Below are 6,782 nucleotides of genomic sequence, written 5' to 3'. Positions count from 1 at the left end.
GTACAAGCACTAAAGTGCTAAACTGTAAACATACCAATCAGGTGTAAGCACTATAAAAAGGCAACAGGTCAGTGTACCTGTCCTCATCAAAAATGGAAGGTAATGTTGCAGGTAAAGGAAGAGGGAAAGGAAGGATGAGAGGGGGGTCCGTGGAGGAAGGTACGGAGAGGTAGACCTGGAGGCCGTGGAACAATAGGGACAAATTTACAGTATCTAATGAAATCAAACAACATTGAACATTGGTTGACCATGTTGTGAACCATTGGGCAACATTGAGAAAGGCTGGACAGAGAGTTCAGCCCAACCTTAGCAGATATACTGTTGCAACAATAATTTGGACATTTCGACAAGAGCACAGGTGAAAACTACTATTCTGTACTGTCTATAGTACAGTACAGTAAAATATAGCTACATGTAGCTACAGCTATATGCACTACATGGACTGCAGTCCATGATTGAAATAATGTACTGTATTTCATTTGCTGTATTATTTATTTTGTCTCCACAAATGTATTTGGTGTGTTTACAGACTACTATGTAGCCTACTACAGTATTTGATTTGAAATATGTTCAGATTTTCTGCACAAAATGCAACCTTTACGTAGACAATGTGGAAAAATACAGTAAATATTTTCAGTAGTGTGCAGTACTGGTCTTGTTGGTTGTGTTTGGTCAACATATTCATGTACTTGTACGTACTCTACCGGAACAATATCTCTGACAAAATCAAGCAGGTTCTATCATTAGAAAAGAATAGTTAGTGTAAAAGTGTTTTACATTTTTCACTACAGTGTGTAACTGATTCAAACAGAGTCCAATTTTATGAACCATGTGTGTGGCATACGGTGACAGAAATGGGTTTTTATACATGATTGTATAGTTTTGAACAAAGTGTTTCATTTTGCAAAAGATTGGAGGTGTTCTGCGACTTGTGTGTCTAGTTGTGTGAATCGTGTTTTGACAAAGTGAGCCCTGTTCTCAAAATTGTGCTTAAGTAATTCGAAAAAAACTGTAATACTTCCTGGTTCGTGATTGCTCCACAGAAGTTGGGCGTTTCACAGCCCCAAACCAGCGGCAACATCAACACACTGACGCATTTAGAAACCCTTCAGTCTCCGCTCGTAGCGTAGCGTGCGTGTCTGGAACGCAGCTCAGGAGGCGGAGCCTTTCCTGGGTTGGGATCAGACAAGTGGTTGGAGGACCGGCGGTGCCGAGGTGAGTGACGTTGAGCCAAGGCGCTGCTGTTTGCCATTCTGCCGGCGTTGAACGCAGCCCTTGTATCCGTCTAGCCTCCTGCGGCTGCCTGTCAGGGCCCCGGCGAAGGGGCTTTGAACCCAGATCTCCCATGAGGCTAAGCCAGCGGCCAGGCATGGCACGAAGCTGTCCACACTCAGAGAGACGCGTGGGGGGGGGGGTGGGGGGGTGGGGGTGGGAGTGTTAAAGGAGAAGGATGGAGCGGAAGAAGGATGAGGGAGAGAGAGGGGGAGGAAGAGATGAGGAGAGGAAGGAGTGGGAGTAAGAGATGAGGAGAGAGAGAGGGGGAGGAAGAGATGAGGAGAGGAAGGAGTGGGAGGTTGAAGACGGTGGAGGAGGAAGAGATAGGAGGATGGCAAAGGAGAGGAGTGGGCGAAGGATCAGGGAGGAATGGAGGATGGAGATGGAGAGGAAGGAGAGAAGGAAAGGAGGAAAGAGGGAAAGAGCGAAGAAAGTGAGGGAGGAAGTGAGGGAGAATACAGAAGGAGAAGGGGGAGAGAGGGAGGGTGAGAGGGAGAGGGAGAGGGAGAGAGAAAAAAGTAATATCCACTTGTCAAGATCAAAAGAAAGAATTGAAGGAAGGGCTGCGTTTCTAATGATGTCACTCCCGCGACCGTATTGACTGACCGCGAAGGTCAGAAGGCAGGCCTGTATTTATGAAGAGCTGTAAAAACTCAGTCGAATAAAGTCCAGAGAGGTTGCAGAGGGTTCGGTGGAGGCCGCACACTCGGGCTGGTCGCCGCCTGTTTGATCAGGGTGGTCTCGTCTTCCTCTTTATTCACCCAGTCCTCCTTCCGCCAATCCCTTCATCTCGATCCCCACACTTGTCAGAAAAGAGGAGGACATTCATTTGGTCTGCTAGGAAAATTATGTTTGGCGGTTAGGATCGTTGCGTGCATTCACATTGATCCACGACATCGAATTCCTGGATGAGTTTTTTTTTCCTTTCTTGTTTCTATGGGTGGGTTCTAGAACATGGGGGTGCACAGGTCACCGGTTTAATGATTTCCGGGCGATACCACAAAGGGTGATGACCCCATTGTCAAGTTATACGTTATGTGACAAGCTGCATTCAAGAGAGTGTATTAAAAGACTCTCTATAAGTGTGCTGTAGATCAAATGTTTTGCTAGGGTCAAGGGTCAAGGTGACCTTTCCTGGAAATCCTCGACACACGCTATGAAGCGCATTCCAAAGAGGGCATTCAAACTTTTTGGCCCCTCAACTCTCTTCCCTAACTGTCTTTCAGAAGACCACTTCTCTAGTTGTTTTTTTTCGCTTTTCAGAAAAACAGAACATATAATACCTCCCAGACTGACCCTTCGATGATATTTCCAAAATGCCAAAATCCCAGGCAAAGCCTCACTCATTCAGGACTCCACGGTGACATACAGACCTCTAAACCAGTGGTGGAGAAGATGAAATGTCACAGGTTTCCCCCATCCTCACAGGCGACGGATTCTCAAAGAAGAGGATGGATTATGACACCACACTTCCTGATTTCTAATTGGAAGCCGGAGTCGGAGTCTGTGTGGCGTCTGAAGTGGCAATCTCCTTAATGAAAGCTCGGCTTCACCACTCAGGGCTTTCACCTTTCCCGAGGACCGCGGGAGACTCTCGTTCCCACTTCTTAAAATATCAATCGTTTTTCCTGCCTCAGATTCAGCTGTCCTCCTCCACTGTGTGGGTCTGTGTGTGGAGGATAGTGTGTGGAGGATAGTGTGTGTGGAGGATAGTGTGTGTGGAGGATAGTGTGTGTGGAGGATAGTGTGTGGAGGATAGTGTGTGTGTGTGGAGGATAGTGTGTGTGTGGAGGATAGTGTGTGGAGGATAGTGTGTGTGGAGGATAGTGTGTGTGTGGAAGATAGTGTGTGTGTGTGGAGGATAGTGTGTGGAGGATAGTGTGTGTGGAGGATAGTGTGTGTGGAGGATAGTGTGTGTGTGGAGGATAGTGTGTGTGTGGAGGATAGTGTGTGTGGAGGATAGTGTGTGTGGAGGATAGTGTGTGGAGGATAGTGTGTGTGGAGGATAGTGTGTGGAGGATAGTGTGTGGAGGATAGTGTGTGTGGAGGATAGTGTGTGGAGGATAGTGTGTGTGTGGAGGATAGTCTGTGTGGAGGATAGTGTGTGTGTGGAGGATAGTGTGTGTGTGGAGGATAGTGTGTGGAGGATAGTGTGTGTGTGGAGGATAGTGTGTGTGTGGAGGATAGTGTGTGTGGAGGATAGTGTGTGTGGAGGATAGTGTGTGTGGAGGATAGTGTGTGTGTGGAGGATAGTGTGTGTGTGTGGAGGATAGTGTGTGGAGGATAGTGTGTGGAGGATAGTGTGTGTGTGTGGAGGATAGTGTGTGTGTGTGGAGGATAGTGTGTGGAGGATAGTGTGTGGAGGATAGTGTGTGTGGAGGATAGTGTGTGGAGGATAGTGTGTGGAGGATAGTGTGTGTGGAGGATAGTGTGTGTGTGGAGGATAGTCTGTGTGGAGGATAGTGTGTGTGGAGGATAGTGTGTGGAGGATAGTGTGTGTGTGGAGGATAGTGTGTGTGGAGGATAGTGTGTGTGTGGAGGATAGTGTGTGGAGGATAGTGTGTGTGGAGGATAGTGTGTGTGTGTGGAGGATAGTGGGCTGGGGTGGGGCAGGTGGGGCTGGGGGTTGAGGAGGGAGCAGGGGCCCGTGCACCAACCTGATCCAGCCCCTCTCTCACCTCCTCCCTGTGGGAGACTTGGGGACACAGCCCCTCGGTCTGTACGGTAAACATGCTCGTCCCGGGGAGATGAAGCGCCTTCCCGTTGCACAAAGCTCACAGCGCCTGCGTTCACAGACGGGAAGAGGAGAGACAAGGAGGTTCAGCTCATTAATCCTCCTCCCTAGCTCAGTATCCCCCCCACTCCTCTCCCTTCACCCCCCACCCCCCCCACCCCTCTCTGTTCTCTCCTCTCCCTTCTGGCAAAGTCATACAGTAGCTGCCTTCTGTGCCCAGCACACAATCCTGTGGCTCGGCAATCCCGACTGAAATGTCTGTGCGTGTGTGTGTTCGTACCTCTTGTGTGGCTACCGACATCTAAAATCATACTTTCCCCTAAAGGAATGCTAGCTTCGTTTCATGAACAAATATGACCAACGTTTGAAGCCACGGCAAGCCCTGCACTGTTGTCAATACTTGCTCTTGCATGTGTGTCATGAATCAGTGTAGCCTGCCCTCTGCATCAGTCATCATTCTGCCTGGTTTCTTCTCCCTACCTATTCTCCCTCTCTCTCCCCCATCTCGCACTCTCTCTCTCTCCCTCTCCCCCATCCCTCCCCCCCTCTCTCTCTTTCTATCTTGCCCTGTCACCCTTTCCCCTCTTTCTCTCCCATCTTGCTCTCTCTTTTTCTCTGTCTCTCTCTCACCTCATAGCCTCTCTCTCCCCCATCCCTCTCTCTCTCTCTTTCTCTGTCTCTCTCTCTCACCTGATAGCCTCTCTCTCCCCCATCCCTCTCTCTCTCTCTTTCTCTGTCTCTCTCTCTCACCTGATAGCCTCTCTCTCCCCCATCCCTCTCTCTCTCTTTCTCTGTCTCTCTCTATCACCTCATAGCCTCTCTCTCCCTCATCCCTCTCAATCTCTCTCTCTGTGTGCGACCTCTTGCTCCTGACATGTGGACATCAATTCCCTCTGACAGATGACAAACTGTGCTGCTTCTCTAGCCCTGTGCGTCACAGGCTTGTGAAGAGACCTTTCTGGGTAATAGTGTCTAATAGCCTCTCTCATACCAGGACCCTTAGCTCACTGGCTAGCATGCTACAATAAACAAGCCAACCTGTAGAAGGTTTAGGCTAGGTTAGGCTAGCATTAGCAGTAGCACTAAAGAAAAATCTATATGTCTAAATCTATATCCGAATACCAAAACAACGAAGGTATGACTAGTCTAGTGGGGGTTTGGTGTATCTTTAAGCTTCGTAGACTCGATATTAAATATTGAGCCACAAGGACATGTGGTCTTTTTGTAGACACTGTTGTCAAACAGACTAATCCAGAGAGCAGAGTTGGAACCTCTTGGGAATACAGTTGTGTTGAAATGTTCCATAAGCCCTGCGAGGACGAGCAGGAAACCTCACATCCCCCTCGGTGTCACCATCAGTGGTAACCGTGGCGACAAATCCTTTTATTGTGTTGTGGGGAGACAAGGAATTATTGTATGAAACAGACAGGGTTATCGTTCTGAGGGCAACTTATTATCGCGGCTGATAATGGAGGGAGTCAAAACGATTGTGTTGAGATTTTCTTTCGCGAGTTATCAGCACACAACGTCGGCTAATCGGCGCTGCGGGGGGGGGGGGGGCTGCAGATTCTCTCGTGAGGAACTCTGGCCTGAATTCTCATCACGGGATGAGGTCAGACAAGGCAGGACTCAGACACCCTTACCAGAGAGAAACGGAGAGAGAGGGAGAGGGGGAGGGAGGGAGGGAGGGAGGGAGGGAGGGAGGGAGGGAGGGAGGGAGGGAGGGAGGGAGGGAGGGAGGGAGGGAGGGAGGGAGAGAGAGAGAGAGAGAGAGAGAGAGAGAGAGAGAGAGAGAGAGAGAGAGAGAGAGAGAGAGAGAGAGAGAGAGAGAGAGAGAGAGAGAGAGAGAGAGAGAGAGAGAGAGAGAGAGAGAGAGAGAGAGGAGAGAGAGAGAGAGAGAGAGAGAGAGAGAGAGAGAGAGAGAGAGAGAGAGAGAGAGAGAGAGAGAGAGAGAGAGAGAGAGAGAGAGAGAGAGAGAGACTGTGTGTGTGTGTGTGTCACACAGTCCAAGAGGAGCCCAGTTGAGAGGCAGAGTGAGAGGCTCTCCCAGGCCTGGCCAGCTGACACAAGCCCAGCTGATGTCCTGGTTTCACAGACAGAGGCAGACGGGGAACATAGGATGCGTCACAAGCACTCCTGCGTTTCTCACGCGCCGCCATTCATTTCTCTGACATTTCACAACCGTAGAACAACCATCTGGAGGTCCTCCGCCAAGGAAATCTTGTGGATATCTGGATGCATTTGAAGTTAGAGTTTGAGGTTCTGCTTCCCTGAAGAGCCTTGTGTTGTGCAGTGTCTTTTTCAGTGTGCGGCAAATGCACCAATGGAAATGAAGTTCCTTTACTGTATTGGATTGCAGATGTACCAGATTAAATGGGTGTCAATACAGAAATGCAAATTCACCACATATTCTGGGATCTTTTTCAACTTTTCATTTGAGAAATCCCAGTGATCATTTTCCCTCCCGCATGGCAGCTGTGTTACATGGCTATGTGTTTTTGTTCAGTTTATTATTATTGTTCATTATTTCTCTAATGACTTGCAACAGATTGATCTGCTAGCCGTTGCTGATAGCTCTACGATTTTTAGCGCACCCAAATACCAATCCATGCTTGTTCCTGTTGTTTCAATTACTCACATTGACGTCGTGATGTAAAGCGATCTTAATAACTACAAAAGCTGCACCATGTTTTGTTCTGTACAGTCAAACAGTGAAACATAGTACAGCACTCTGTGTCAAATCAATAATAATTAGACCAGGAAAGCCATTTCC

The sequence above is a fragment of the Osmerus eperlanus genome, chromosome 24, assembly GCF_963692335.1.
Source record: "Osmerus eperlanus chromosome 24, fOsmEpe2.1, whole genome shotgun sequence".
In the NCBI taxonomy this organism is placed as follows: Eukaryota; Metazoa; Chordata; class Actinopteri; order Osmeriformes; family Osmeridae; genus Osmerus; species Osmerus eperlanus.
This window is presented reverse-complemented; position numbering follows the sequence as displayed.